The 24,419-nt window shown below is 41.3% G+C and overlaps 1 protein-coding gene across 3 annotated transcripts in view; it reads right to left on the reverse strand.

Annotated features, from left to right (window-relative positions):
* The window catches only part of NAALADL2 (N-acetylated alpha-linked acidic dipeptidase like 2), a 901,057-nt gene that overhangs the window by 848,751 nt on the left and 27,887 nt on the right, over positions 1–24,419 (reverse strand). For all 3 annotated transcript variants that reach the window (XM_084639864.1, XM_084639867.1, XM_084639865.1), the window contains exon 2: positions 1,044–1,106. The gene's annotated coding sequence lies outside the window, so the exon portion shown is untranslated. The remainder of the gene's footprint in view (positions 1–1,043; positions 1,107–24,419) is intronic.

Genomic DNA, 24,419 nt, shown 5'->3' on the forward strand with positions numbered 1-24,419 from the left:
GAGTGACCAGATGTCCCGATTATATAGGGACAGTCCCAATATTTGGGGCTTTTTCATATCTAGGCTCCTATTACCCCCCCCACCCCCATCCCAATTTTTCTGACTTGCTATCTGGTCACCCTGCTTCCTCTTGGTATTATGGTTTGTTACAAACTGTAGCTACTATACATGATTTCCATTGCACTTCACCACCAGAACACTAAACACATACAGAAAATGCATAAAGCTAGAAAACACATGTCACCCAGGTAAGGTTACATTTAAGCTCTAGCATTATGAGCTCATATACAATATCTATAGAAAGAATCATTAGCAGAATTTCAGTTGAGGTTGTCCTTTCACCGTAATTTTAGCAAAATGCATTCTGTACTTTTGATTCCTAAAAGCACAAAGTAAAGTGCAAAGAGCAAAATAACTACTTAGATATTAGCTTCATTGAAATGACAATGGTGGTCCAGAGACTCCAGAGGACTGTTTCCAATAATTCTTCAAACTCGAGTTCCAGGAAGGATTTGCATTCTTACGTTATTCAGACTTTTCCAATAAAAGCCTTTTTAAATCGATAATACCCCACTAGCCTACTTATCTAGCCAGAACACATTAGGAAGAATAAGAACTTGCTCATTCTCGGATATTTACAAGCAAGGATATGCACAGCAAGAATGTCTTACAGAAAAGTGCACTGTAAAAGAATTAGGCATAATATGCAACATCTGAGGGAAAGAATGTTAACAATTTAGGAATATGGCTTTAAGTTCCTTGGTAACAAAGGAAAAGTATAGCCATGTGCCTTTTATATGAATACCATGTTGTTTCAATATATATTCCTCTGAATAATCATCACATTGATACATATTTCTGCAGGGAAGAAACAATTTATTTTGGTAACATTTTCAAATGCGTACGACTTCCTACATTTCTGATTTGCACACATTGGCAATCTTGCCTGTTGGATGCTCAAAGAGGAGAAAATAACACACTCTTTACCAATGGCCCAAACTGTTGCACAAATATTAATGAAAGGTCACAGACCGAGGTCTTACCCTGGGTCACATGAAAGAAGCCCAGAACCATCAAAAGCTATTTCCAATGTCCAGCTGAGAAATCTGAAACAGAATAACAAAGACAGTTTGTGACAAAGCTGACACAGTCCTCTGGAAGGAGCAAAATCAATTGTGACATTTTTCATTTATTTGTAAATGCCTCTTTGGCAGTACTTTCACTCAAAATGACAGTTGCTTCTTACAGACTGGGGAGGTGATGGTAAAATAGAGGAATCCTGACAGTTGCTTTAATGAGATTCTGCATTAGGACCACTCTAAAGCTTTCCCCCAACAAGGAGCGTGCCCTTCACTTTCAATTTCATATTCCCCTAATTTGGAAAGCGTTAACCTGTTTCAAAACCTGAAATCACCCTTCTTTAATCTGCTTCAATGTCCCATTCCCACCTCGTCTCCCTCTCATTTTTCCCATTATAAGAGGGAATCCCAAACATATATTTCAGTAAGTATAAATGGCATAAAACAACTGTTAAAATTTTGCCCCTCTTGTTCATGTTGTGCATTACCTTACTCAATGAATGGTCACACTGATGAAAAGAGGACTACCCAAGAGAAAGGTACTATTCGACTTTACTAAGAATGGCAGAATCTAGGTCTTTGTAATAAGTAGTGTCCCCATTTCTACACTAAAAACACGGTGCTGTTAAAAGTGCCTACAAGAACCATTTAGGTTACTGACTATTTTGGAAACATTTATAATCCAGGTTGGAATTTAGTATATAAGTAATTGCTGAGAGAATGAATACTTTGGAGGTAGGAGCAGAGAGGGAATCTTGATTTTTGTCGTTGACTGCAAAACAATAGGACAAATTTGACAATATGGAATATTTCTTGCACTTCACTTACTCGGCTATAGCTGCAGGTTAAGACATTAAATTTCTCCAAAGAATACTTTATGCCATAAATCAAAACAGAAAATTGAGATGCTGTCCTACTTTCTTGTTTGTTACTATGCTACTGAGCTCTGACCTTGCAGCCTTTTCTCACATGAGATGTCTCCCTGAAAATAACAGGACACTACTGCATGAGCAAGGATAATTCACGGGAGCAAGGGTTGCTGGAGCCAGCCCTTCTACTCTTAGGATTATTATTATAAACACGATATCCAAAGCAATATGCAGACAAACTTTTAACTTTTCCACACTTAAGGTAGTAATTATTTTATTTCCCCTTTACACGTTAATACTTCCTGAGTTTACAATAGCAACGATCTCCAGGTCAAGCAGCACTTCCTATTATTCAATGACCAGCTGAGCTAGGAGTCTGAAGCAAATAACTCCATTAAGCCAGTCAATAAAATTTCTAGGAAATTCCACCCCTATCAGCCATTACCCCTTAAATGTTCTATTATGACCACATAAGATGCTGTCACAACTATGCATTCTAGATTGGCACCCTGACAGTAACATACACAGCTTTCAGACATCTGTACAATTAATTCCTCCCAGGCTCTGTTTTCTTATGGTGAACTGCCAAGGGGGACAATGTTTTTTTTTCTTATAGTTTACTGCTCTTTTATTATGTATAAAAGCAGCTTTGATAACTTTAAAAAAAGTATCCTGATATCAGGAATCTCATACCAGTAACAGTGCAAGGATCACACAGGAACAAGGCAAGACTTATAAGGTTCAATTTACATTCAAGGATCATGAACCTTTAAAAGACATGAATATTTAATGCATGATTACATAGGCATGCCTTTCTGCATTTCTGACAGACTGTTTCCTGGTTTTACTAAAAGACTGAGAAACTATTGGATTGGTGAAACCTGGATCGGCTGCTTTCTCAGCTTAATCTTTGTGTTTAGATTTGTCTCTTACTAAATACTCTTTCCTCAATTGGAGGAGAGGGGATATTAACTCTGCAAAAAGGAAATATTTGCTAAAACTCCACAGCAGGCTTCACCAGTGATAGCAACAGGGAGAACTTTAGACAACATGTCAGCAATCCTGGGTGCTTTAAATATGGCTGGCTGAGAATTTTCTTTCTAAGCTTTTTTTCAATGGGAAATTGGGTTTTTGACAAAATGGACTTCTTTTTTTATGTCAACTACACATCTTCTCTGAATGAAAGCTGGGAAACCATAGCTCATGTTACATAAGAATGTCCATACTGGGTCAGACCAATGGTCCATCTAGCTCAGTATCCTGTCTTCCAACAGTGGCTGGTGCCAGATGCTTCAGAGGGAATGAACAGAACAGGGCAATTTATTGAGTGATCCATCCCCTGTCTTCTGGCCCCAGCCTCTGGCAATTGGAAGTTTAGGGACACCCAGAGCATGGGGTTGCCTTAGTGACCAACTTGCTAATATCCATTGATAAACCTATTCCCCATGAGCTTATTTTATTCTTTTTTGAACCCAGTTATACTTATGGCCTTCACAACATCCTCTAGCAAGGAGTTTCATAGGTTGACTGTGTGAAAAAGTACTTCCTTATGTCTGCTTTACACCTGCTGCCTATTAATTTCATTGGGTGACCCCTGATTTGGTTTGTTCTGTTCTGAGTTCTTGTGATGTCCTATTTCCACTAGCTGCAATCTACTAGATAGTCCTTTAGCATAAAGGGGTGTCATAAATATAAAGGGAAGGGTAAACCCCTTTGAAATCCCTCCTGGCCAGGGGAAAGCTCCTCTCACCTGTAAAGGGTTAAGAAGCTAAAGGTAACCTCGCTGGCACCTGACCAAAATGACCAATGAGGAGACAAGATACTTTCAAAAGCTGGGAGGAGGGAGAGAAACAAAGGGTCTGTGTCTGTCTGTAGTCGTCTTGGCCGGGGACAGAACAGGAATGGAGTCTTAGAACTTTTAGTAAGTAATCTAGCTAGGTATATGTTAGATTATGATTTCTTTAAATGGCTGAGAAAAGAATTGTGCTGAATAGAATAACTATTTCTGTCTGTGTATCTTTTTTGTAACTTAAGGTTTTGCCTAGAGGAGTTCTCTATGTTTTTGAATCTAATTACCCTGTAAGATATCTACCATCCTGATTTTACAGGGGGGATTTCTTTATTTCTATTTACTTCTATTTTTTATTAAAAGTCTTCTTGTAAAACACTGAATGCTTTTTTCATTATTTTCAGATCCAAGGGTTTGGGTCTGTGGTCACCTATGCAAATTGGTGAGGCTTTTTATCCAACATTTCCCAGGAAAGGGGGAGTGCAAGTGTTGGGAGGATTGTTCATTGTTCTTAAGATCCAAGGGTCTGGGTCTGTAGTCACCTAGGCAAATTGGTGAGGCTTTTTACCAAACCTTGTCCAGGAAGTGGGGTGCAAGGTTTTGGGAAGTATTTTGGGGGGAAGGACGCGTCCAAACAGCTCTTCCCCAGTAACCAGTATTAGTTTGGTGGTGGTAGCGGCCAGTCCAAGGATAACGGGGGTAATATTTTGTACCTTGGGGAAGTTTTGACCTAAGCTGGTAAAGATAAGCTTAGGAGGTTTTTCATGCAGGTCCCCACATCTGTACCCTAGAGTTCAGAGTGGGGGAGGAACCTTGACAAGGGGGAAGTCAAGACTTCATATTTCTAGTGCAAAAATCACAAGCAAAACAACTTTTCCATATACAAAAAATCTGAGGTTATCTTTATGCATCACAAAGAAGCAACAAAAGCCTTGTGCCTTAACTGTAATGGCCCAATGCACTATTGCTCAATCACTCCCTTTTGCCAATTCATTTGTTTTAAAGACCTTTTACTTTGCAAAATCTGGCCAATATTTTCAAAAGTGACTAGTGATTTTGGGTGCCTTAATTTTTAGGGTGTCCATCTGGAGCCTGATTTTTTTAAGTATGGGTGCTCAGCACTTCCTGCTAAATGTTCCTTTAAAAAGTGTATCAAATTGGGCACCCCAAATTGATGCATCTAAAATCACTAGTCAATTTCAAAAAATTTTAATCACTAGTCAATTACAAAAACTTTGTATTTAGGTTTGTCTCTTACTAAGTATTCTCTCTTCAGTGTAATATGAAATTCTATACAATATGTAATGGCCCCAATACCTCATTCCATGAGCACCTAAAATTCCTGTGGAAATTAATGTGAATGTGGTAGGTGCAAGAGTTTCAGGACTGCCCTGGATTCTGGGCCTGACAAAATCTAGAATATTTTAAAACAAAGAAATATAGTGCATCTGAAAACAAGCCTTCTGTGGCAGTTTCTTGTTCTTAATATCTATACTCAAAGCTCAAAAGGCACTTCATATTTCATTTCTAGAAATATATAGTTACTCATAGCAACCTTGTAAATTTCCATTGAAAGCATAAAGAGCCAGATTCTGATCTCAGTTCCAGCCACTGAACTTCATGGAAAATAATGAAGTTACTCTGGATTTACACCAGTGGAACAGAGATCAGAATTTTAGTCCTGCGGAACGCTACATCACAATGCAGATAGGTGATCCAGAGGCACAGTGGAGCAATAAAGATGAACATCACATTCTAGAGGGAGTATAAATTTTAATGATGTCACTCATAAAATCCACATTTTAAAGGTTACGAAACAGAAGCAAGCTTATAAAGAAAGCACACACATTATTCAGGGATGTTGTTGAGTGCCTGTTCTTCAGTTACTTTAAGAATTAACATCCTGTCCCTCAGTAAAGAACTGGAATGCACTGTACTTTCCCGCATGTGGACAGAAAGAAAAACACATGAGAGTTGAGCAAATAATGTGTAACAAATCATTCGTACCATAATAATGTGTAACAAATCATTCTTTTTTTCTGCTAACAGAATGCCCACAGCCAGAGTGCAGATTTCTCCACTTTATTTGTTATTGATCAAGTGTGTGTGTTTGGCCAAATTATTTTAGTCTCAGGAGTGATCATGAATATATAAAACTGGAGCTGTGATGCTTAGTTGTGACTCGTCAGGTAAGCCACATGATATCGTTCCTCTTCCCTGACAGTGTGCATCAGCATCTGGTGTGAATACCTGCACATGCAAATTTCACATTCGGTTTCTATGATTACCTGCAGATGAACAAATATGTCTGCAAACGTGATCACGTGAATGTTCACAGAAAGTGAATACGACAGGGACGTGAGCGTGACTGAAGCAAGTTCATTTTACAAATTAACAATATTAGCAGTGTTTTTTTCATTATTTGCCAAGCTCTAGCATGCAAACCTTATTGCGTCAGGGGGAGGGTGGTGCTCACCTAGTCAGCATTAACAGCTAGTCTGCTACAGCTATTTGCCAGAGAATTTCAGACCTTCTAACGCAGCTTGCTGTATGAAGCATCCTCTCCCAACTCTTCACTTACTCCTGCCAGGCACCTCCCCCTCAATTCCAAATTGGGGCCTTTCCAACTATTTTTCTGCCTCTCTGCTTATTTCACTCTGTACAGTGGCAGGAGCATCTGGCCTTTGGACAAGAAAAGAAACAAACATACAGCAGATCTTTTACAGGCCAAGATTTTAAAATATAGGAACTTGATGGCTCCCAAGTCCATAAGTCAGGCTCGTAAGAGTAAATAACATAATTTTCAAAAATGCTGTGTGTCCAACTGTTCTCATTGATTTCAACAGGAGCTGTTCGGGGCTCAGCAAATTAAAAAATTCCAATCACCTATTTAGGACCCTAAATCTGGATTTAGGGTCCTGTATTTTGAAAATATGGACAGGTGGGTTTTTTTCTAATTTTAAAGAGAAGGGAAAAAATGCCCTGAACAGTCTACATTATTTTCTACTTTGAAATATTTTTTTGCAGTTTAAATAGATTTGACAATTTTCCTGTTTCTTTTTTACGCACAGAGATTTAAATACACACACACACACGCACACCATCTCATGGCCAACACATTCGGGATTGAGCCTCGAGAGCTAAAAGCATGGGATGGTACAGCAAGAGCGGAAAAATCAAGCCTTTTCAGCAGAAGCTGTAACAGCCCATATCGTCTGTGGATCAGCACAGAAGGAACCTGTAAAACACACACACACACACACACACAGTTAAAATGAAAAATTTGTGATAAAATTCTAACCCAAACTCAGGTGACTTGAGTTGACAGTCATTTCCCATAGGTTTGTACAGCATAAAGCACAACCGATCTTTCTGGACTCTAGCAGTTACCGCAGCAACAACATCAAAAACGTTTATGTAAATGTTAGCAAATACTATGTGCATGGCATGCCATGTTTACATTTTATTAAATCTACCACTAATTAGTAGTGTACTGTATGAGAAAATAGGCTCATCCTATTTTGTTTTTATAAGACAAGTGTATGGAAAATTGGTGAGATTTGAGGATTCTTATGGGGGTCAGGTGTACGACTTTTATTTTAGGGTAGGCACAGAGTCAAATTCAGCATGGACATACACCCCATGAAACCTGAGTGAAGTCAACGGGATGGCACTGGGTGTATGTCAGACAGAATTCAATCTTCTGTGAATAAGTTAGAGTTGCCTTAACATGTCTTGTTTTCAACAACAGAAGAAAAATAATAACTTAAATTTGGCCTTTCTCCCCACAGTTTAAGTTGCGATCTATCCAAGTCACATGACACTTATGGGTTGGTAGCTTCATACAATTTGCTCATTCGACCCATATCTCTGGCCTCAAGTGTCTGAAGCACACACCAGTTCAATATACACATCATGCTACAGGTGGCTGAATAGGAGATTTTGAAATTTAAAATGTTTGATTCGTTTTCCTCTAATAATTCCATGCTAATACACCTTTGAGTCACACTGCTTTCTATCCTGTGATCTACTCATAAACCATCAGACTGAGTCTGAGAGGTTGGGTGTTAAGGTATCGTTTTTATTAATCTAATTGCAGCTATACTTAATAACTGGCCTATAAGGACAATAGTAACATAGTACATTTTACATGGCCTGGTATTTAAAGTGGTGACTTTGGGCTAATGAGCCACCATTTATATTGAACCTTGACACTCTTTTTGTTCTTCAAGTCCACAAACGATTTCACCAACTTTACCGGATTTTGTCAAACTCAGAAAAATTGCACTGGTTGAATGGTTTTTTCACCTTTTCCAGTTAATTATATATCTACATCCCCCTGGCTACCTGAAAGACTGCCTCTCTTTGTGTATGTCTACACTGCATAGCATACCCAGGTCCATGTACCATGCATGAGAGCCTGTGCCTGTGAGCATCCACACTGCATTGGTGTGCACGCCTATACCCTGACAGGTACATCCATACTGGTGATGTGCTGACACTTGTCTGATGCTGTGGCTTCTGGAGGTGTATCCCAGGGTTCTTAGCATGTTACTAACTGTAGCTACTTTAGGTTTTGGTTCATGGTGCACTGGGGGAAGAATTTGCCCCGCAACACTTGTGCAGAAGTGCTTTTAGTCCACCAACACATTCAACCAAGTCCTTTCTGGCTCTGAACATTCCTTGCTACCGGAGACAGGCCATGGATCCAGCACTGATAGATCTTTTTCTGCTAGTTCAGGTTTCAGGAAGAGTACCTACTAAACACTGGTGGACATGTTGGCAGTAGTTTCTGTCCTTCTGAAATCAGTTCCCATAGGCGGATCCAGACATAACAGCAATGGCCCACATGATTGAGCTGATGCTTGCTGCAATGGCTGAAGATTTCCCACATGGAGACCAGCATTTCTGGAACAGGACCACAATCAGACAGGTGGACTGTATCATCATGCAGAGCTGAGCTGACCAGCAGTAGCTGCAGAACTTGCATGAGGAAGCAGACCTTCATGGAAGTATGTGAAGATCTTAGACCACTGTAACGCTGGCCATCAGCAGCAATGCTCCAGCTAACAGCCTCTTGGTTACAAGGGAGGCATGCTGGAGTAAGACATTTTCTGGGAGGAATCCTCAAGTTTGACATGAAGTTCCCACCAGATCATTAGTGCGTTGACCTTCAGAGTATACTGCAAAGCTAATTTCTTCTCCTGGATGGAGCAGATTGAGGGCTAAGGGCTGGCTGTTAAGAGAGGCTTTATGTATGGTGGATAGGTTGTTGGCGTATTTTTTGACAGATGCATCAACATTAGAGAGGAAAGGTAAATCTTTTATCAATTATATTTATCTTATTATTATGCTTTAATGTGAGCTGTGGAGCCGTGGATGGATGATTGATTTAAAAATAATTTAAAGAAAAATAAATATGAAAAATGGAGATAATGAAAAGAGACCCTCACTTGGTCTCTACTGAGGCTGACAAGACTGTCAGACAGGGCTTTATCAATGGCAATATTCCAATTAATATCCAGGGGCCATAGGTGCTGGGACTAGGAGTGCTGGGGGTGCTGCCACACCTCCTGTCTTGAAGTAGCAATAACAACCCAAACACATGGTTTCTGCCTTCGGCACCCCCACTGTAAAAATTGTTCCGGCACCACTGCTAGGGGCTTTGGATCAGGTCTTTAATGCTAGCTATGGTAGTTTGTACATGAGGGACACTTATCCATTGGGCACTACATTGAAGTTTGCACAGGACAATGAATAGCAATTCAGTGGTTATGAAGCTATCCCTCACTGCTGATCTGCATTGACTTTAAACCTGTAACCTTGCATCTGAAGGCTCTGTTTCCAATTACCAGTCCCCTGAGCCAGTCAGTGCCTTGTAAAATCAGCTATTTAAAATATATATCAGAAAGGCTGCATTACAACAACTGCATAGTACGGGCGGTCTCTCACAAACCTTTACTTCCAAATACCAAAGTTTTCTCTTATACCATCTCGCAACTTCAGGATTTTTGCCTGTAACCCCAGAAAGGCTTAATTGTGTTCTTGTAAGTAATCTATAACCATTTGCTTGTATTAAGTATCCAATCTTTATTTTCCTTAGCAAATAACTTAAAAAGAAAATGAACAAACATTTGATAATTCATGTAATGGTTAACTTTAGATAACATACATAATTGTGCTGCTGCAAGATATTAGGACTTTCCCATGGGATAGAAATGTCTTGGCAATTCAAGAATAGCAAAGTCAAATGTAAGATATAAGCTGTTTTTTTTTTCCTGGATGGGATAAATATAATTTCTCACAGCAGTGTATATTTCTCTTAAGCCTCAGGTGGTTTTAAGTTAATGAGATTAGTTCCAGCAGGCAGTGAAATCCCATGAGATAGGATTTATATTTCATCAGTTTTCACTTCATCCAGCAAGTACAGTGTAGTCAATCTTTGTGTCATTCTGTTATTGTCCTGGCTTGGGTCTTGTTTTCAAACTCAAACCAGGCTAAAGCTGTTCATAACTTTGACATGAAAGCTTAAGCAAAATGTAAAGAGCATGTTTTAATGTTTAGGGCAAAGAAAAGGAGAAATCCTTAATCCTTTCCTCCAGACTGTGATTTTATTTTACGTATATAAATTATTATATGTTAATGTGTCTGTATTTAAGGGCTTTAGTGCAAATATAAAAACATAAGCAATGAGATTGTATTGGAATAAAAATTAATTTCCATCATTCTTCACAAAAATTCTCCTTTTAATAAGAAATAAAAATAAATGTGATAGGTTATCGTTCAATGCTACTGGAGGGGAAAAACAATACTTTTTTTATAATATGGTCATTATGAAGGTAGACATTAAAATAAAAGGATAGGAAATTGGCAAGCTCAATAGAATTACCTTGTATGCTTCCTGCCCAAGTTGGTAGTAATCAAAATTTGTTCCCATCTGACCCTCCAGTTTCCAGGGCTCTTCCCCAAAGTGGTGCACAAATGACACTCCTATTGCCAGTCTCAACAGCAAAACTAATAGTTAATAGGCATGGACAATAAACACTGCTCTCACCCAGGGCCATTCCTAGCTATTTTGGTGCCCTACGCAGCCCTCTCCACGGTGGGATGGGGGGGCTGGCCCCAGGCCTCCACAGGTGGGAGCAGGGGGGGCTGGCCCAAGGCCTCTGTGGGGGACGGGTCTGGCCACTTCCTGCGGGAAGTGGAGTGACCCAGCTCCAGCCTGCTCCGCTCCCCTGGCTACCAGCCACGCCGCCAGCGAGTGCTGGGGGGGAAGTTCCCCCACCTCCCGCAAGCCTGGAAGTCGGGGGGAACCACCCCCCAGCAGCACAGCACGGAGCTAGGGGAGCGGAGCAAACTGGGGCCGGGTCGTTCCACTTACTACGCGGTGAGTGCAGGGTCGGGCCTGGCTGCAATCTTCAGGGGAGTAGGGGCGGAGCAAGGGCGGGAAGAGGTGGGGCTGGGGCGGAGAAGGGTGGAGCAAGGGCGGAGGCCTGCGGAAGGGCCGGAGCAGGGGCTGGAGCAGCACATCTCAAATTTTCTGGTGCCCTACGCAGTTGCATGCTTTGCGTATGGGTAAGGACAGCCCTGCTCTCACCCCAGCTGTTCTCTCCATGCCAGGGATGAGGAACATTGATAAGCCACAGTGGAGGGATTCAGGCAGCTTGCACTGCCGGTACAGTACATGTTTGATATTTAAATACTGACTTTTCAGCTTCCGGGGCTCTTAACCTGGCAGCGTGGAATTTGCTGCACAGGGCTAAAATGAAGGACAGATAATGAAAATGATTTATAAAGCCTGGTCTACACTACAGTTAGGTCAACGTAAGGCAGCTTACGTCGACCTAATTATATCAGTGTCTACGCTACAGCCTTCTCCCGCCCTACTACACCGACATAACATCCCCACCTCCGTAAGAGGCACAGGGCTTATGTCAGGTGATGACAGTGTCTGCCTAGACACTGTGTTACTTACATCAGTTTTTAGCTCTCCTGTCAATTTCACGGCTCCAGCAGAACTGTGAAATTGACAAGAAAGCTGGACAGCTAGAGCTCAGCTGTCCCCTGCTCCCCTGGAGAGCTGGGCCACTAGACCCCGCTCCCAGCTTGGAGCCAGGGTGAGAAGCCCAGACAGCTGGACCCCGCTCCCGGCAGGTTGGGGGAGGCTGGAGAAAAGCCAGTGCTGCATGGGGCCTTAGAGAGCTCTTTCCCTATACAGTACAAGAATGACAAAAAGGAGTGCTTCTTTCTCTCTCTTTCAAAATAAAATGCATGGGCCTAACATCAATATAATGACCTTTGCCCAGTACTTCACAGTAGTTTTAGGCTTTTTTCCAGGAAGCAGCCTGATTAAGCTACATATGCCGGTAGCCTAGAGAGGGATCTATTTTTACCACAGTCGTTTAACTTCAAAATACAAAATAAATCCATTTATCCAAGCAAAGGACAAGTCTAACATTCCAGCATGCCCATCTCCAGGCTGTCACAAAGGAAAGCATGTTTGCATCAGTTTTAACTTACAGAGCTGGCTTTAAAGAAAAAAAAATGCTTTATGGTTTGCACTCATGCAACTACTTAATCTTTTCCTTTTGTGCCAGATCTTTCTCTTATTCCTTCATCTCCACCCACTGTAAAAATGTTTCCCTGTTTCAGCCTCCTGCATTACACATAGCAGACAAGCGTCTCTTGTTATGTGGGTCAAGTCCAATGCCCCCTCTTTACAAGAGGTGGGGCTCACTATATTGCAGCTTTCAGCTAGACCAAGTTGAAGAGGAAGCTGCCAGAAATGAAACACAGGGATGACTTTTCAAAAGGAGTGAGGCCCAGTTTCCCTATTTGCAGGCTCACTGGACTAGATCCTTGTTGACATAAATCAACATAGCTTACTTGACATGAAGCAATGCCAGTTCATGCAAACTGAGGAGGAGGTGCTCAATACTTGACCACAAATGAACTACAAGCACAAATCTGAGGACTTGACAACACAACTATCAGACTTGTGGCCAGAGTCAGGTAGACAGAGGTGCAAATATTCCTACTGACGTATATTTCTGTGGGTGCAAACTGTGATGGCAAATATCAAGGCTGCCCTTCTGAAAACGTACCCCATAATGTCACTATCTGTAAATGATTGGCTAACAGAGATAGTCCCCCAAGTTTAAGCCATTGAAAATTTACAGTATTTCAAAACCTTATCAAGCAAGTGCATCAACACTGATTTCAATTAAATCCAACAAGCAAATATAATTCCAACAATATGAAAATGAACTGCCAGGGTAATTGTTCTGGAAGTGCTTCAATTATAAATGTCATGGAAATGCCTTACGCTTTCTGTTGGCATAAGAAAGCTTGTGTGGTAAACCAGAGAGCCCCTTATGTGCACTTTAATAATCAGCAGATGATCTTCAAAAAAAGAGAAGCTTCTTAAACAGGAATATAAAACTTCTCCCTCCTCCCTGGAAGTTACAAACTTACCAGAACATAGATACATTTTCAGATGTATGTACAGGGCTGTGTTATCAAAAACAAGTGTTACTGTAAATAAAACACAGCCTGCAAGATGCTTCCATATATTCATAGATTTTAAGGCCAGAAGGGACCATTATTATCATCTACTCTGACCTCCCACATAACGCAAGCCCAGTAACTTCTGCATCAAGCCCATAAGTAATAGACGTGGCAATGCATTGCCACAAATAATTCTCTCTTTTCAAGAGGTGCTTGTTTATATTGTCCAAATATTTGGGAAGATGTTAGCTCATCAACAGAACTATACATCTGTATTTAAAAGTGTCATTTCAAGGCCTATTAAGATCGCCTAGTCTGATCTCCTGAATAACGCAGGCCAGTGAGTTTCACCAAGTGAAAATACCTGCTTTAACCTTATCGTGCCCACCTCTGCCTGAGGTCAGCTGCCCCTTTGCAGTTTTTCATTCAGAATCAGACTGTGACTAGTTCCTGCACAATTGCCCAAGGTGGCTTCCCTATTGAGCCCCCATGCAAGGACCAGCCATCACAGTGTTGAGAAGATCGTACTTTGCTAATGGGCATTAGTTGCCTGAAAAGGGTCAGGGTCCTGGCCCCACCCACAAAGGCTAACAGAGCTGGGCTGATGGAGGGGAGCACATGCATCCTCTTCCAGGGTGATGGAGCTACAGCTCTGGGATGGAGGGGAGTTCATGAGTCAATCCGGATGCACAGCTCTTCTGTACCTCCCATTCTTCCAATTTGCACAACTATGGCCACAAACGCCAGAATTTAGTCCATAGATTGTAAAGTCCTTGGGGTAAGGACCTATCTTTGGTTAGCACTCTTCAGGTATCCTTCACATCTATGGAGCTGTATAAGTGAACATAAGAAAGCTGTGCTTTTAAGAGATCTGGTTCTACCATCCCCTCCCATGGAAAACCATACAAGCCCCCCACCACGCACCCCCTAAAAAAGGGGCGTCAGTCTCCACAAGTTCGGTCTGCTATCACTAAGGGAAGGGATCTGTAACTCCATGGAAGGGACAGACAATTAAGCCTTCATACTATGTGGAGCCCAAGAATCTAGGGAAAATAATTAACATCCATCCATGTGTAGATAAACCCCCTTCCCATGCTATATATTTGGGTTCTTCTGTGTCTAGATTTTGATCTCCTTAATTTCATCATTTAGTTTTGCTAAACTAGAGGTCTCACTGAAGGCACATTTAGGTGTAAAGGGACCCAATTCTCATTTACATTATAGCCACTTTACACCATCTTACTTTTGAAGCGTAAAGGGGTCTAAAAGTGAGACTGGATGACATTTTACAAGCACTTTAAGGCTTCTTCACTCATCGTCAGAGCAGTGTAAAGTGGCTTTGGTATAAATGAGGATCAAGCCCTATAGCAGGGATCTCAAACTCAAATCACCACGAGGGCCACATGAGGATTAGTACATTGGCCCAAGGGCCGCATCACTGAAACCTTTTCATACAACGATACAAAACTACAGTCAAAAATGAAAAAAATGAAGAGTACTGTAGTATGCTATTAAAAGTCAATATATTAACTTTTTTTAAATGTAATGCAAAAAGGGGTTTTAATAAAATATAAACACCTGTAACTATTCCTTATGTGGTCAGTAACACTGATGATCTACACTAGCAGTGTATCAACACAGCTGTAATAGCAGGAACTTTTTAAAGTAACTATTCATACAAACTATGTTGCCACTTTTAACAAACATTTTTCCCAACTACTCACAGCAAAGAATCATACATACTGAACTTCATACCTCAGACTGCTTGTCTAGCCTATGAGGCCGCGCCCTTTCCCTGCCGCATTCCAACCCCTTTCCCAAAGTCCCCACCCCAACTCCGCCCCCTCTCTGCCCCTATTCCAATCTCTTCCCCAAAACCCCAACCCGGCCCCGCCTCTTCTCCGCCTCCTCCCCTGAGCACTCCATGTCCCCGCTCCTCCACCCTCCCTCCTGGAAAGTCCTAAGCACCGCCAGGGAAACGCTGGGAGGTAGGCGGAAGTGCCGGGGACACGGCGCGCTCGGGGGGGGGGGGAATGGAGGAGCAGGGGAGACGGGAGCTTGGCTGCCGGTGGACTCAGCGACTATGGTGGGCCGCAGGAAATGACTCCACGGGGGGTCACATGTTTGAGACCCTTGCCCTATAGCCTCAAAGGAAAAGTTGGATGAGGAGATTCTGCTCTGGCACGAGCACTAAGAGACACTGGTATTTGTTGGGTTAATTATCCAGTTCTTCATAGAACACACTCTGCCTGTTAGCTGTATTAAAACCGTTGGCAGTGTTGTTGTAGCTGTGTTGGTCCCTGGATATGAGAGACAAGGTGGGCAAGGCAATATCTTTTATTGGACCAACTACTGTGGGTGGAAGAGACAAGCTTTCAAGCTTCACAGAGGTCTGGAAAATGTAACTAGAGTGTTACAGCCCAAATACAAGGTGGGACAGATTGTTAAGCATAAGGAGTTAACACGTGTTGCGAGAACCCACTCTAAATGAAGTTGTATGTAGCTACCAGGGCAGCTACAGTAATAGATAGTTTCAAACTGGATTATGCGATAGAAACTGATACCCAAAAACTTCTGTGCTCTTTTTGCTTTGTGACTATCCTAAAGCTAAACTACTTTGTGGAAAAAGGGAAGAAAAATAAAGTTAGAGCGAAAGCACTGAGGTTGAAGTCCCCCATGCTTGCATTTTTGTTCCTAGGACTGGAGGTCTGCCTGTCACTACTGTCTTGATATGTCAAATGAAGGCTCTACAGCGGGGCAACAGATCAACCTAATGCTTTAGAGGGGCCTTATTTGGGATAGGAGAGAGCTGCTGGCACAAAGATGATCTATATGAACAAAGACAGGCTACACGAGTTTGAGGAAATGTGGAACCTTTTAGAGACAGTTTTTGGTAGAAGATAAAGAGACAGAGAATGAAATGGACAGATTGTCAAGAGACTTAATTTTTATTTTTTTTTTTTTGGATTTTACATGTACTTTAACAAGTATTGATTGATACATTCAGAGTTTCATTGCAGCAAGCATTAGATTAGGACTACTGAACTAACTTGATACATTGTATGACAGCTGGAAAAATTAAAAAGCTTTCAAGCTGTGATCCTGTCAGATCTCAGAAGCTAAATAGGGTCAAGGCATACAAGTAATTGGATAGGGAATTTCTACTGAAAACCTAGATGTTGCATGTAATAGTAATGGGGATTCAGTGCAGTCTGAGTCCCTCTTGAACCAATGCCCAAGGCAAAGTCTGCTGGAGGTGCTGCCTTTTTAGGATAAGACTGAAATCCAAGTTCTAACCACTATGATCTTTAACAGTCCCACTGCACTTTTTGCAAATGATAAATTGTTGACTCTGTTGTGCTGGCACAACTCCAGACAAGGGTGTGGAGGGTAGAAATATCTTCGTCTATCTTCACTTCGAGGGTTCCCTCTGCGCACACACGCACACTTCTCACACTCCCACGTCAGAAAGGAAGGTGGGTATCAAATGCCTCAGTAGCTCAGATTTCAGAGAACTGTTTCCATGGGACCAGAGTCCCACATGTGGGTAGGGCCAGAGGTAGCAGGTGACCTATGGGTGCAACAAGAATGTACTCCCCCCCCCCCACCCAACACCTACAGACAACTTCACCCAAAAGGCAACATAGCCCAGTCTGTTCTTCATTCTCCACGTCCACCCCTCTTTGGAATGAAACCTCCTTCATGAGCAGGTCCATGGCAGCAACTACAGAGCTAAGCTTTCTGTAGGTCCTTATCGTGTGTTAATCTGCAACTAGCCCACATAGTCAAGAAACATATAAAACGTGAAATGTAACCTCTATATTCTGAATGACACTATTAGGTAAATATTATCAGATCCTCATTCCCAAGGTGATATGTTGCTCCAGAAGCCACTAGGTCAGATCCACCCCTTCCTCTCCTCCCCCACATCTTTCCCCACTCCAAGTTATGTTACAGTGACTTTATGACTGCCATGAAAGATAGGCTTTCCACTTCACCACTGTGGAAATGATTTCTACAGCCTATCTTAAATAAATAAGCTGGAACCATGACTTACTTCTTAGTCGAGAAGATAGATAACCTTGAATATTAAACTTTACCTGCCATTTCCTTGATCTTGACTTGCCATGACAAAGGTAGAGAAAATCCTCATCTGCAAATTACTAAAAATAATCAGCTGCAAGATGTGACCTTGGATGGAGCAATGTTAAATTGGCCAGCAAATTTTTTCTGAGGCATCACTGTTATTAACCTGCAATTTTTTCATTTCAGTCTGCCACTGATGCTTGGCAGGTTATAATTTTTCATTTTCGCACTTGGTTGAACCTCACTGAAGTAGAGATTATGGAGATAGTGGTGGAGAATTTTTACAAAGGGATTTTTCCCCTTTCACTCCTTCACATCAGGATACAAATACAAAACAGGTTCTCTTTTTGAGGTGGTTTATCAGCGAGGCGTAATGGGACTGATGCTTTAAAAAGTAATGGCCTTGTAGCACTGCAATGCTAAAAACTGCTCCTATCCTATTCCAAAACTCATCAGCCTTCCAAACTGCTGTAGGTCAGGAGCAGTCTATCTCTAGCTGTGGAGAGAGAAGGACCTGGCTGCCTGGGAGCTCAGGGTACCGGGAGTAGAGCAGTGCTGGGGAAAGGGAAGCGGAGGTGGGGAGCTCCAGCCTGGCAAATCCCCAGGCTGCGGCCTTGCTAAAAGCCAAAGCAGCTACTGGGGTTGAAGTAAATTCTCCCGGTACCTCCTTATCACAGATTGTCTGGGTTTTCTTTTCCATACAGTGCTTTTCTAACTGTCCAGTACTTTATCCAATGAAGGGAACTCAAACATAGTAAAGGGCCCATTTATCTCCAAACATCTTCACTAGTCCCAGAGTCTCAGTCCCTTTCATACTTCCCAGATTTCCATCTTTGTCAGGCCAGCAGATGCAATGAACAGCTTCTCCCAATACTTCAGTTTGGAACAACACCTCCCATTTTAACTTCCCTATGTAACTGCTTTAAAAATGCTTCTAGGATACGAATATTACTATCCTCTATATAAACAACACGAATGCAGAAAATATGGCCTCATTCTTTCACAGCCCTAAACATGCAATATCATTTCACCTGCTCTGCATGCAATGCTATCTAAAACTGCTTCCTCCTTCACCCGAGCATCAAGGAGAACCAAATTTAATGAAAAATCTTTCGCTTTGGCTATAAGTCAGCCCTGCACATGCTCCTGACACATGAATTTTATGAATACTTTTCAGCCCTGTATCATTATCAGAATAAATATTTACAAGCCCTGCTCATAGCTCATCCCAGAAGATATACTGTTAAAGAAAGTCTACAAACATCTTAAAATCAGTAAAGACAGCGCACAGCTCATCGTGAAATGTACATCATCCTTCAGGAGATACACTGTTCACTCTTATGCACCATTATTTAAAACCAGAGAGTGAAACCATACCGCGAAGGACAGAAACAGTATCTGAAAACACATAGTGTCTTGGAGATGATCCATTTTTAGTCTACACACTATTTATTTATTTTTCACAGGTCAGATTTAAATGATGTATTCACATTTTAATTGTAAAAGGAGCCCTGTCCTGCTACTAACCAAGTTAGTGCGAGTTTTGCTACTGATGTCAGTGGAAGTAAGCTCAAAGTCAAGTTCTTTTACTTGGTCTTGTATCCTGTCTTTATTTTTTGTCTTAGATTGCAAGTATTTTAGGGTTGTGAACCAGGCAGAGAAGCAGGTTGCCCGACTGCCATCAAAAGTTTTGATGGACTCAACACGTTCCACAGGAATATATTGATTCCATGTCAAAACCGTTGACCCAGCATTTTTGATGGAAAAACTTTGTCAGAATTTTCATCCACGATCGGCCAAAGCTTGACTCGATCCTCCCAATGCATCCAATGCTGTAGTTATACCAGTATGTCAAGGAATCACAATGTGCTGCCCCTAACTCTGTGCTAGATCACAAACTGATGATCTCAACGCATAGATTACTATAATACTAGTAGCAGTAGTAACAACAACATACTATACAATTTCTACTAAGGTAAACTCTAGGTGTACATTTGCAATTTTAATTCTGCTATTCTAATGCAGGAATGTAACTGAAGCAATTGGGGAAAAGGATGGATTTTAGCAACTTTTTGTTTTAGCATCAGTGATTAGTTTACACAAATGAATCGCTACTAATTCCACGATTTGTTAGATAATCCTTAAGTGACCATCTGCACCAAACAGCTTAGTCTTTTCAAAAGAGTGCAAAGGAAATAAACTTCCGTATCTTGGGTCAAGTGAGAAAATTTTGTAAAATCTAGGAAAGCCATTCTAACAGTTCCAACAGTGAAACTAGCAGCAAAAAACTGCCAACAAAGCTTTCCCATGGACACAATTCTTCCTAACTTTATTCTCCTAAACTACAGAAACTCACAATGGGCTTGATCCAAACCCCAGTGACACCAATGGACAGACACCTATTGACTTCAATGAGCTCTGGATGAAGCCCGGTATCAACCTGAGCCGTTCATAATGGAAGTTCCCGTTCCCAGGGAGTCTCTGTAACCAGGAATATCTGCCAATAAACCCACTACAATATGATCTCTGTTAAACTCAACTGAGTCTTGAATTCCTTTAGCTTTCTCATTAGGTAGTTAACATTTGGACGGTGCTTTGAAGATGCAGAGCTACATTCTGCTCTGAGTTACGCTGATTTAATCTGGAGTAACCTCTCATTTCTACTGACTTTCTCAACATTTCTCCAGCATAATTAAGAAAAGAATTTGGCCAAGAATTTGGAAGTGCTGTTGTTATCAAGTATTATCAAGTTTCTTCCCTTTCTATGGTGGGTCTAATATTCTCATTTAAAACTTTCAAACACTTACATCTTTGTTCACAGGCCTCAGATAGGAGTGCCCCAGTGATGTGCCAACATTTTCAACAAGGGCTCCCTGCTTTCAACTTGCATACCTCTTTAGGGGCAATACAGAAAGTAGAAAACATTTTCTTCCACAACCTCCACTGCCAACCACCCCACATACACCCATTAAATATGGAAATGCAAAATAAAACAATCATCAAAAGTCTTTATAAAATTGTGTTGGGTCAAACAAAATGTTTCCTGTCACCTGAAACATTCTGTTTTGATTTTGAGCATTTAAGGTTCTTGGATATTTTAAAACAACACTTAAGGAAATTTAGAAATAAAAAGTCATTTTGAACAGAAAAAGCAGAACCTTTTCATTTTGACTATTTTGGAATTTTTTGTTGGGTTTGTTTTGTTTTTCTCCCCAATGTGAACAATTAAGTGAAACTGACACAAATTCAAATTAGCATTTTTTGTTGAATATAGTTTCAGCCCAAAAGTTTTGCCCAGCTCTAATTATTGGGGAAGGTGAGGAGGTTCTCATAGGACTTGCATCCAAATCTCCATGTTAAAGACCCCTCCCATGCCTCTGTGTTTTAGCTATCACAAAGGCGATTGTAAGACAACATTTGGCACTCCACCCATTATGTCACCTCTATACCACTACCAACTCCTATTGTTCCCAAGTGAGGGACAAGAATTCAGAATCCAAATGCTGATCCCCAAATGTCTCACAGATCCCCAAACACAGATCCACAGCCACTCAATCCCCAAGCTGGCACCAGACACACCGTTTCACAATGCAAAGCAAAAGACGTGCTAGTCAATGGGGAACAGTATTTGATAGAATAAGCGGAATTTTAGAAAACTACTGAATCCTTCTGGGCTTGCCTAAAGGTACTGTACTCATGTACAAATCAGTGAAACCTAGTTTTAGAGAAACAATTCATGAACCTTCATTCATTACGCATAAAATTATCACAAATTCTCAGAGGGAATATACATTAGACAGCAACTTTTGGAGAAATCATTTTTTGGCACTGAAATCAGATATTTAGTGTCTTGAGGGCTGAATTCAATAAAAACTTACTACAGCTTCTTCTATTGGACTGAGTTTTTATTGAGTCTAGCCTTAGGTTTGCACTATGGTAACACATTTTAACAATTTAGGCTTTTGTTAAGTGAATATCCTCATGAATTTATTACTCTAACCTAACTTTTGTTTCATACTCTTCTTTTGCAGTATAATAAAATAATAATACAATAAATACTGCCCTACACATACACACAAAAATTGCTCTTAATTCAAAATACTTACTTCCCCACTAATGTAGGGGATGCAAATGTCATGTCCTTGAGTCAATGGGCTTTGCAACACCCTCAGGGCAATTCATCCCAAGGGAGGGAAGGTGGTATTTGCACCAGCTCCTGGAAGTTTTGCCAGGGAAGGGCGGTCTCATCTTGCAATCAGGGTTGCATAAGAATCAAAGAAACCTATGGGCACTCTGACCACGCACCCATCTCTACTCAGTCTTGCCAATTTTGGGGGGCTGAAATAATTCTTGAACAGTGAGGCTGAGCTAGGGCTGGTCAAAAGATTCATGGATAAACTTTTTTCAAAAAACTAAACAAAGATACTGGTGGAAAGCATCTACTTTCCTTCAAAATTTTCATTTCATCAACAAAAAGTCAAATTTCTCCACAGAAAAACCCCACCACCACAATTTTCCAGCCTGCTTAGTCTGAGTCCTCTGGAGCACTGAGGGTTGTGTGTCTAACTGCCACTGCACCCACACCCAGCTGTTGCTACGGGGTGCTGAGCACCCCTATTTTTTTCCATGGGTGCTTGAGTCCCGGAGCACCCAAGGAGTCAGCATCTATGATCCACTCCCATCCTGGTGGATTTCCCATTGTTGGGATTCTGAGCAATAGGTAATGCTCGGTAACTAGCAGAGCCTGGGAATGCAGTTAGCCCTGTATCTGCAGAATAAGGCCCAGACAGTGCCAGCTGTTCCAAAACAGGCAGACCTATATTCATGCAGAGTTAGACTCAGTGCGGAATGCATCATGTGGAGCAGATTGCAGGGTCAGGACTTAAACAGACACATTACTCTGCACCCAGTGAAAACATTTTAGCATTGAGTATACACCTTCAGCTATTAGAAATACATTCATTTCTCTGGGGGTTGACACTGGATAAATTGTGTGGCAACTATGGAGGGTAGATGGATAAAGGTATATTGGCACTTCAGTTCACAGCTAGAGCCAGGAAGTGTAATGATGCATGGTAAGGAAAAGTAATGGGTTGGGGGAAAAGTATCAAAATATAACATAGTCTAAAATATAGCAGCTATTTGATCCCCTTTAGTAGCTAAGCCATGTATCCTCAGGCACTCCAGGTCTTGATCTCAGGCCCACAGTGCTGGAGCCTTACCTTCTGTGCCACTGGGCTGCCAGGGGGATGAGGGAACTGATGCTAATATCCCACCACCAGAAGCTACATCAGCTGACACAGTGGGGCCAGATGACTAACAGCAGACTGCTGATTGGACACCCTGGGGGATAAGGCTTCCTGCTCCTGTCCCATCCCTCATCTGAGTAACTAGTTACTAAGACTATTGCTGCCCAGACCAAGGCCCTGCCTCTTCTCCTGGTTCTTGTTCCTGCTACCGTGTCTCGTCCCTGTTTCTGTTACCATACCTTGTTCCTTGCCCCGATCCCAGCTGCTGATTCTGGCCTTGACCCTCGACATGACTTGACTTCTCACTCAGATTCCCGCTTAACCCTTGGCGTGACCATGACCATGTCTCTACTCCTGCATCTGACCACTAGGTCAGACAGTCCACGTTACGGGCCCTGACATGTGTAGATGTTTAGGAATCTGCTACCGTCTCCCAGTCAATGAACCTGTGCCCAGATTCAGGAAAGCATTTAAGCATATGTTTAAATCCCTATTCAGGAGATCATTTAAGCATGTGTTTAAATCCCATTGACTTCAGTGGGACTTAAGCATATGCTTAAATTCTTTTCTGAATTAGGCTCTTTATCTTAAAAACTTTATCTTAAAGTTAAGTATACATTTCAGTGCAACCTTGACTGAGGATGTTCTGCTGAACTGGGGCTACGGCCTTTTGCTTGGGGATTATAAATTCATGCTTATAGATCCTGAGACCTCAGGCTCAATCCCCACAGGGGGCCAAGACAGCAAAATCATTACAGAACCTTTTTCAAATCTCAGAAACATTTTAGTTTGGCTTGGTAAAAACTGCAGGCAAAGTCTCTTATTTTATCTATTTATTCACCCATCCCTAATCCAGATGGAAATCAGCACTTTGAGTGAGGATATAAGGAAGTCTCAAGAGGAACAAAAGGGCCAAAAAAAAAAATCTCCATCAACTTTTCACAGCTAAAAGACTGGAAACAATTTAGATCATCTATGAAAAAATACTACAAACCTTGCCAGTTCGTGTTTAAATTAATAACAGGTTATTAAAATATAATACATTAAGTTATAAAGAGGAACATTAATAAATTTTGGACAAATAAACTTTCAGCCACAGTTTATCTGCTCCACCATGTCTTACCCCGAAATTCAGGGAGTCATAAATCACACGTATTTACTCTGGCTCATGCTGACCCGTTGTTGTTTGGTACATGTGACACAGTCAAGGGAGTATATGAAAAAACATCAGTTCTACAACTATGTCAACACCCGTCAGAAATATGGGGTGGGAAAGCATGCCTCTCTTTAATTGTACAGTATCTTGGATAAACAAATGCTAATTAAGGTTTCCCCTGGTACCGTTTTATTCTTAGTATGAAGTGCTGGTGAACTGAATTTTCTCAGTGCTAAGTCTGCAGTCAACAGTGTTGGTCTGTTTAATTTTCATCAATCATTCATTGTAAATTACAAACAGCTATCAATAAAACTGACCAATAATACACAGTACAGAATCCAATTACTGTACAACGACAACAAGGAATAAACAGTTCTAAAACAGAGTGATTATACACACAAACAAATGCACACACATTGCTGGGTGTACATGGACAGGTAGTATCCAAATAACTATCTACAGTGCGTAGCCTCAAAAAAATTCCAAATTTACTTTGATAGCTAGATAATGCAGCCTTAGTATGTGCATTTCCTACTGAAAATCAAGGGAATATCTAGAAAAACACTTCAAATACTTAGGTACAGTTATTTAGTTAATTAAGCCATCTGAAATCATTTGAAGGCAAACACCTGCCCATCCACCCAGATTAGATGACTGCTTTGCTTGGCAATAGCCTGCTCACCA

Source organism: Lepidochelys olivacea (assembly GCF_965140295.1).
Source record: "Lepidochelys olivacea isolate rLepOli2 genome assembly, chromosome: 9".
NCBI lineage: Eukaryota > Metazoa > Chordata > Testudines > Cheloniidae > Lepidochelys > Lepidochelys olivacea.